The sequence below is a fragment of the Belonocnema kinseyi genome, chromosome 4 (assembly GCF_010883055.1).
Source record: "Belonocnema kinseyi isolate 2016_QV_RU_SX_M_011 chromosome 4, B_treatae_v1, whole genome shotgun sequence".
In the NCBI taxonomy this organism is placed as follows: domain Eukaryota; kingdom Metazoa; phylum Arthropoda; class Insecta; order Hymenoptera; family Cynipidae; genus Belonocnema; species Belonocnema kinseyi.
The window spans coordinates 128,684,733-128,694,674 of record NC_046660.1 but is presented as its reverse complement, the minus strand read 5'-3'; positions in this window follow the sequence as shown (position 1 = coordinate 128,694,674).

Genomic DNA, 9,942 nt, shown 5'->3' with positions numbered 1-9,942 from the left:
AAAGTTTTTAAACTATTGTAAAAAGTTTCATTTTCGATATATTTGTTAAGAAGTTTTTTTGTGTATTCTTTGACATCTCTTTTAAAGAATCAATCGGTATAGTAACTTAAATTTTATTTTTAACACTTTGAAAAACAATGAACAATTCATGTAATTTTCGAATTTTTATATTCGTTAAAAAATAGTCTGGGGTCCGATGGACCCCCAGTGTCATTTAAGAGATACATATAATGTCGCAACCGCTCGGTGAACTGTATTATGAATCGCTTTTGAGACTCTCCCTACAGCCCGCGTGCGAATCGCTTAGCCGCTAGCGACTTCAGACGTTAATAATTTCTTGAATATAAATTCGGTTGGGCTAAAATTTTCCAGAATACTTCTTTTTATTGTTATTTACAACTTTTTGCTGGAAGTTTTTTGTTGCTGAAAATTCGCTCAATAACCGAAACGCTGGCAGTCACAGAAGTTCGATAAGCGCCACGCAACAGAAAAAAATTAAGAAAAATGTTGTTTAAATAGATTTTTTATTTTCTTATTCTCTATCAGTCGAAGGACATTTCGCACTAAATTCCCTATGCATTTTATTCAAAATACTTGACACTGACTGACTGAGCACGAGTTGAAGTGGAAAACCAATTGAAAGTTATTTTTCTAAAAAACTCAGTTTCTTGGCTCTACCTAGAAAACCAAAAAAACAACAACTTTTTGCATGTTATAAAAAAAATGCGCAATAAAATTCTACATCTAGATATATTCTTTTAAAATAAAAATACGAATTTTTTTTAAAAGCCTCCAGTCTCCGACTCCCAGCGAAATACGTTTATGTGCCCTTATTCGATACGGAAGCTCAATTGTTCAAAACATCGCATTAAACATTTTTTAATATAGGAACGTTCAATCAAAATATTTTAATTTTTTCTAAATTGTCACCATTGCAAAGCTTCTTTTGTGAAGAAGCAAAAATGAGGAATATCTCCATACAAAAGCAGTCGTGAATCCGAAGAAAAAATTAGAAAAATATTCCAAAGATACTCGAAAATGATGGCCAATCAGAATATCATTTATTTTACGAGAATTTTTCTCTTTTCCGTTCTTCTGCCTTAACAAGCTTATTATAATATTTTATTAATACTTATAATTACTTGTAGGAACTATGTCCACAATAAATATAAGTAATTAAATTGTTTAATTGGAACTAATGGCAAGTACGCACAGGAAGGATTTTATATCAATAATATTTTATCAAGAAAATAAATACTTGGTGCAATATACTTCACTAGCTTGAATTTTTTAAGAAAAACATTATTATTATGGTAAATATTACTAATAATTTTGAAATGGACGCTACGAAGCCTTTGATGTACGAAATGGGCATTATAAGGCCCTTGATGCATGAAGCGGGCATTATGAGGAAGTAGATATATATGTCATTACCACAAAGGAACAACTTAGAAATTAATATATAATACATAATTCTGAAAATGCATATGTTTCTTTTCAAACTATATACGTTAAAACTTTATATTACAAAAAAAAATAATTTTTTCACAATTTTATAATTCAAATATTTCAAGTTGCGCGCAGAATTAATCTGTAATGATTTGAAAAATATTTTTTTAGGAAATTAGCTGCAGTTACAAGCATGCTTGCATTTGCAAGTCAATTGTTTATGAACTAGCTGTATATTTGATCTTGGGTGCTTTAACGTTGTTTGTATTTACAATGTAACGGTGCTCATCTCATGAGCAATCTGTTTGCTCATTTTGAAACATAAGCAAATATATTTGTTTCCTCATAGAGTATGTGAAGATGAAAAAAATGTAAATAGGTTATTCAAAATGTTTGAAATAAAATACCCTCTTTTATTCCTGCATGAACTTTGAATTATACGGAAATAAACTCTTCTCGAATTCAAGAATCTATTCTATGCATTAGGGTGGCCCTAAAAATCACAGTTGAGAAATTTCAACGGGCGTCGATGCCAAATCGTTCTCTCGTAAAAAGAAATTGATGCACATTTTTTTATTTTTTAATAAAGTGATTTTTAGAACGTTGTGTGCACTTGTTCTCTTCTCAGTAAAGATGAATTTTCTCAAATTTTAACACATTAACAAAGTTATAAAGAACATTCAGGCATCTCGAAATTTGCATAAAATTCCAATATTTGTGTACTCGTAGCGACCCTTAGATATGATTGTTTAACTTGAAATTTTCAACAGGCAGTTTTGAGTAGATTAAGAACAGATATAGGAAAAAAGATGATTATTCTTAAGTTTTTAACATTAAAGCAATTACAACAGGAACTTGTAAGCCCGGTTTTTGTCACTTCGGTTTCGGCGTGCACACAATCACACTTGGGATATTAACGCCTTCGCTTCGTGGGCCGATCCTTTTTTAACGCCGTACTGCATTTCGGTACAGCATCAAATCGTCTTTTCTTTTTAATTTTGGAATCAGTGTTTCAATTTGTTGAAAAAATCGACTTTTTGTCAACATTATTTTTTTTGGTAAATTTGTTAGTTACAAATGGTGATTTGACGACCCGGGTGCGCAGGATCGTGCACCAGGTAATTTAATACGTATTAAACAAGAACTTTCAAAATTCAAATTTTTCTAACACGAAAAATGACTACCAATGGTGAGGCGATGTCCCGGGGGCGCCGAATCTTACACCGGGTCATTTAAAACGTCATCTACGAGAATTTTTTGTAATTTAAATGTTGTCCATGACCAAAATAATTACAGATGGTGAGTCTAGAGCCCGGGTGCGACGGTTCGTGCACCAGTTCAATGTATATGTCATCTACGCCAGTGGTCGGCAAAGTACTGCCGCGCGGCAGACCTAGCTGTCACGGCAGGTCGAGTCAAAATCTCGTGGCAGTACCTACTGTCACTAAGAAGGTCCAATCCACCATGGACGCTTCCATTATTAAGCAACTCGAATAACTGGGATTAAAATCCAAAATAAAACATTCTCAATTTCAAAAGTTAGCTTTTTGAAACCTTCAAATTAAAAATCTGTGAATTCTTACGATTAAAAGAAATCCAAAACACGTCTTAAAATACTAAAAATTAGTGCATTATATCACTTTAGGCTTAATATTAAGTTTTCATTATATTCCATCAAATCATTGATTTTTAACTTCAAAAGTACAATTTTAGATGTATTTAGGCGCAAAAAAGTCCCAGATTTTTAATTCCAGACTTATATATCGCTAATATAAGAATTTAAAACAAATATCATTTGTAACTTTTTATTCACATTGAGTATCCCGCCTAACAATGAACCTCTGCCGAGGAAAACCGACCCATCTCAGGAAAAACGAAGCGTTGACGAACAAAGCGCAGCAGGCGAAAAAAATTTCTTGGGTCAAACCTGCCCTTACCTGAAAAGTGGGCAAAAAGTTTGCCGACCTCTGATCTACGCGAACTCTTTGAAATTAACATTTTGTCACTAACCAAAGCAATTATAACTGGTAAGTCGACGACCTGGGTGCGCAATATCGTACACCAGGTCGTTTAACACGTATTCTACAAGAACTTTTTCAAAATTTAAATTGTTTCAACAGCGAAAATAGCTATTTAAGCTGAGGCGACGACCCAAGTGCGCGATATAGTGCACCAGGTCATTTAAAACATCATCTATTAAAACTTTTTCAAAATTAAATTTTTTCTAGCATTCAAAATAACTATGAATGGTAAATCGACGAACCGGTTGCCCAAATTGAAATTTCTAAGTGTTCTCGTGGATGGCATTGTAAATGAGATGGTGCAAGATCCGCTGTACCCGGGCCTACACCTCACAATTGGTAGTTTTTTTGGGTGCTGATAAAATTTGAATTTTAAAGAAATTCATGTAGAATTCGTGTTACAGTACCTGGTGCACGATCCAGCGCACCCGGGTCCCCGATTCACCATTTTTAATTGTTTTGGTTATGAACAAAATTTAAATTTCTAAAAAGTTCTCGTAGATGACGTTTAAAAAGACCTGGTGCGCGATCAGGCGCACTCGGGTCGTCGACTCACCATTGAGAGCTATTTTGGCTAATGGAAAAATTTGAATTTTGTAACGTAGCGGTGAAAAATTTTTGCAACTCAAAAAAATTTCAATTTACTTAATTTTTCAGTTTTTTTATGATGATTTGAGGGTTTTTTAAGGACACCTCGGGAACTGCACGGTACTCCACGACTAGCGACTGTAATTATAAGAAAATTGTTCATTTAAGAACTGATTGCGCTTTGTTTTGTTTATTTTATTATGTAATCTGCGGATCGTCGCCGACTGCGAGGTATTTCGAGGGACATTTTGGACACCTGGGACTACAGAGGACACCTACAGAACAGGAGTTACACGACGTTGGGCATTATGTGGAACTTCAAGTTATTTAAATTCTCCCGTCGAAACATGGACTACCAACCAACGATTTGACGAGTATGTCAACCCTTAAGAAGACTTTTGTTAAGATGCCGACTGGATTTGAGGAATATTCTAGACTGTTTCAAAAATTCCAAATTCGACTTCTCCACCTGGCGTGGAACTCTACGATACTTCTTTTGAGAAGTTTTTATTCTTATATCTCCAGCATGACTAATGGGAGCTCTTCAGCCCAGACTCAGACTATTACTATTGGGACTACTGGTACCAGAGGAGATCTATTGCTGATGACAGGATTAATTTGGGCTCCAGGCTGTAGCCAATAGGTCTTACCGGAGAGTAAAGAGAATAATTATCCATCGACTAAAATACGTTTGGTTGGTCCAAGATCGTGACATGAGGAAGATAAAAAGGACTACGGGGACCGCTAGCACCCCTAGTAGTCGGCACTGAAGTCCGTTACGACACACTGCCTGCCGTCCCGCCAACTTCAACCAATCAGCGCTCGAGCGACAGGAAGGAGAAGGCGAGAAGAGGAACGAGCCGGGAGCACGCAGGGACTCGTTCTCACTTACTGTTGGTGTTCCCGAAGTGTTGCGTCTTTCGGTCTCCATTTAATTTTTTTTGTGTAGTAAAAAGCATTATTGTCCGAAAACTGCTGCGTCCGTTGACGGACGCAGCTTCTGTTGCATAGAATTATTTGTGATGACTATTGCTCATGTTGAGCCGTTTTTTTTATTCTTGTAGAAAATTTTGGCTTAAATGGAGCCGTTTTGAGAAAGTCCTTTTTTCTGGCACGTGGCCGAGGCGAAGTTTCATGGCTGGGTCTTGCTAGGATTTCCTATTGATGATTATGTTGTTGTAATTTAATTATGTTTATTAAATTTTTTGTTGAATGATTTATATATTTAATACTAAACTATATTTCTGGTGATTTATAACATGAATATTTATAATGATTTATATGATGCCTTATGATTGATGTTTTTTATATTAATTTGCTCGATATGATGTGTCTTTGACCAACCCTTTTCTACGGAATTCCGAATCCCCCATCTGTTCCAATATGACTTTCCCTTAATTTTTTATGAATTTGATGACTTCCCCTGTGTTAAATCGAGTACCCCTTATATTTATGGAATTTTGACTATCGTGCTTCCATTAAATTATGACTCTCCCTTTGGCTTAAATATGACCATCCCTTGTTATGATAAATTTAAAAGATTTCACCACTCCGTAATTTTGGTACAGTTTCAAATTGTGACCATTCCTTAATTTCGGTAAAGTTTCAAATTATGACCACCCCGTAATTTTGAGAAAGTTATATATTATGAATGTCCCTTAATTTAAGTAAATTTACAAATTTATGAGTATCCCTCATTTTTCATTTTTGACTACCCCTTTGTGTCTAAACATGACAATCCCTTTATTTGAATAAATTTACAAATTATTACCACTCCTTTGTCTGAACATGACTATCCCTTTAATTGAATAAATTCATAAATTATAACCATCCCTTTGACCAAATATGACTACCCCTTTTGTCTAGGTATGACCATCCCTTATTTTCGATTTAGATTAATTTTTAAATTATTTCCATTTCTTCTTTTCGATTTTCATTAATTTATAAATCATGACCATCTCTTATTTTCCATTTTGATTAATTAATTGACTATGGCCATCCCTTATTTTCGATTTTGATTAATTTATTAGCTATGACCATCCCTTATTTTCGATTTTGAATTATTTACTAGCTATGACCATCCCCTTTCTGAGTATGACCACCCCTTAAATTTGATGATTATGACTGTCCCCTATCTTTGATGAACCTACGGACTATGAACACCCTTCTTTTGGTTTTTGAATTGAGTAACCCCCTTGCTGCGTTATTATTAGCCCTTTTTCTTTTATTTCGGTTATCCTCTCTTGAAATGGTAGACATTCAATATGACTACCCCCCTCAGAGTTCCATTTACCCCTTGTTACCCTTTATAATTATTTTGTGCCCCTTCCAGACTACCCTTATTAGCCAATCGTACCTTTACACATTTTCATTAAGAGTACGACTTAGACTTAACCTCCAAAAATGTACGCTGAGAGGTTATGTTAGTTTTCTTTGCAGTTTATTAACGTGTACTTCATTGTAAAGTCGTGGAGGAATACCAACGGTAATGAGCCTAATCTATTGTAGATTAGTAAGTTTAGTTTATGTATATAATTGTATTTAGATCTTTTTTTTTTAGAGTTAAAATGTGTTTTGAAAACTTTATGGTATAGCGGAATAGGATTGTCAACTAGACAAACAAGCGAATGTGTCATCAGGAGGAATAATGTATATTTAAGGTTAATAAACCACTTGTTATTCGTAATATTGAGATTTTAGCTGAACTTGTTTTATTTGGATTTAGGAATTTCTTTCAATTTCATTTACCATCAATCACCCCCTCTACCATTAACTGAATTTTTGGGGCTGAGCTAGCATCTTTTATTCCGGTATACTATATCTAACGGGGATTAAGTTGTGATATTGAGCTTTGTGGCCAAATTTTGCGTTTATTGAGTTATGTTGTAGAATTTTATTGCTTTTGAGATTTTGATGTAGAATATTTTTACTTGACATTTTTTGATGTTTTGAGTGGCTGTGGAAAGCCTGGCGCCCAACCAAACTTTAGAGAATTAGTTCTTGAATTTTAGTGTCCGGAAGATATAGTACCGAAGGTAGGTGTTGATTTTGTTTTTGTAAATAAAATGACATTCTCACAGCAAAAGTTCTTGGAGAACACGTATTAAATTACCTCGTGCACGATCCTGCGCACCCGGGTCGTCAAATCATCATTTGTAACTAATAATGTTACACACAATGAAAATATTTACAAAAAGACGATTTTTTTCAACAAAACAATTTTTAGTAAAAATTAATGAAATTAATTTTTTTCGATAATAAGTTTGGTTCCAGCGAATCAATGTGCAAGCTTAAACTTGTTATTTTTGAAAATTGATGAATTTTACTTTCAAAAATTTCGACGCACATTTTTGTGTATTTTACCGCAAAACGCAGATTTGCGCAACCAGCAAGCGCAGGACATACCGGGTTAGATTAACAACCGGCTTGCATTTTGCATTGCAAACAATATAAATCTTACTTTATTCGATCAGCTGGCGCTTCATGATTGATTCGATAGTGTTCTATATCTGCAACTATCTCAATACAGCATTATCGTAACTTTGACCGTTCATCATCCTTAGCTCTCGCACTTTATTGTATGCGTGATTTTTGTTACTTTAATTATTTACGTTCACCGTTTGAATTTAAGAGCACGCGAGATTTGATACTTAAATAAGTATTATTGAATTTTTCCCAACACATATTGTCCGACGCCTCAACTCAGCGCAATGATCACGCGAAGCTCATACGTTACATATTCGTTAGATCTAAGCCTATCGTCGTCTTTCGAACCAGCAGAGTCAAACGGAGCGAAGCATGGTGAGTATATCTGTATCAAATGCACTGTGATTAAAATTGCGTTACGTACCCGATACAAAATTGGAACAGTGTCTATTTCGATGCTTTAGAACAGCTGATATTCAACTTATGAATCTTGCGAGTTCTACATGAAGAAATGTTCCATTTCAATACTTACTTAATCGATGTTATTCGGCATTGCTATAGTGTCGGTTCTATACTCAACCGATAAAATTACAAATTAAATGAAGAGAGCCAGTTCGACTTTTTTACCTACTGAGTTCTAATTTATGCGAAGCGTATTAATCCAAGCTATTATTGAACTAATACTGTTACATATTTTTTTGATGGAGGAAGCTCACTCATACTGAGGTCCATTAATAAACCGTGAATTGTAGTTTCAGATATCGGAATTATTTTCAGAAATACATTTCTTACTAAAATTTAAATCACAAAAATAATATTGCAAAGTTCAATTTTTAAATAAAAAAAAAAGATTCTGTTACCAAAGATAAAGAATTTTTAGAAAAATATTTACAGTTTTAAGCAAGTAGTTGAATTTTAACAAAAAAACCTAAATTTTCAACAACAAAAAATAGAATAGCTGATATTGTAATCCAAAAAGATTTTAATGACAAAGAAAACAGGTGGATCCTTAACCAAAAATATGAATTTCCAACCAAAAAGATTTGATTTCTGCCAAAAAATATAAATTTTCAACAAAACAGTTACATTTTTAACCAAAGAGATGCACTTTCAACTCAAATTATTTATTTTTAACCTTCTTGTGTTTGCGACTAAAACGTATCTTTCAGTCAATCCGAACAAATTGTGGGCAAATTATGATTTTAAGGTAAAAATAATTTATAACACAAAATAGAAATTTTGAATGACTATTTTTCAAGTGTCTTTGTTTATTTTCTTTACGGTTATTGTATGATAATTTTCGGATATCTTTCAGTTTTTAAATATTTTCAATCTATTAAATATTTTGAAATTCCTAAATGGCTTTCAAACTCATTCGAGTTATTCGTGAAATTGGCTGAAAATTTTTTTAATAAATTTTCGACCATTTTGGTAATGTTGAGTGATGTTTTAAAATCTTGCTAATTATTCTTTACAAACTTCATTTAAAAATATTCAAAAATTCATTTTTTGTTTTCAGTTTTTTGAAAATATTGACCAATTATTATTATTTTCAAAAATATACAAAATCTTCTGAATAAATTTTTTAAATGATTTGAATTTTTCTTAAATATTAGAAAAAGTTCTGCAAATAAATAACTTTAAATCTTTCACATATTTTTCGACAAATTTCTGAATAATTTGGAATGTTTCGAAAAGGTTTTAAAATATTCTTTCAAAACTAATGTTTTATAGTAACAAATTCTTATAAATTTCTCCATAAAAAGAAGAATATTTCTTTTTTCAAAAGCTTTAAAAATTCTCCAGCAGCTATAGTTAAAAATTATTGTGACAGCTTTATCAAAACTTCGAATTATTTCTTACACTTGATTAAATTATTTCTAAAATTTTATAAATTTGCATAACATAAAAATAAAAAAAATTGCCCGTTTCGCGGGGAAAGTCTTATCGCACGCTTCGATCCCAAGTTTGAGCGCGCCCAGGGCGCGCGACTGTTGGTTCTCGCGCTCCGCGCTGGATAATATATTTATCTAGCGCTTCGCACTCGATAATGTATTTACCTCGCGCTAAGCTCTCGATCTTTATGCATAGACTTGTTAAAACTAGAGGTGAAAGCATCGAAAACAGTAATTGGGTGATTGTGAATTCTGTTTTGTTAATGTTCATTCGGCTTTAACGAACACATTCTCATCACGTATCTTGTGCTTCGCACTCGATTTTCTCCCTGAAATTTCGTATTATTCCCATAAATGTATATTATTATAATTCATAACTAACATTGTATTAAAGCAGACGCAGTTTCATTATCCCGTTTAATAAAAAATGTGCATTCTTTAAAAAACATTTTGCTATTAAACATTTTATTTCAACTTTTGTCGTATTTCCATACAGTGAATTTGCTCCTTTTCAATGCTTTTTTATGATTCAAGCTTTACGCGTACGGTCTACTGAGCAGTCT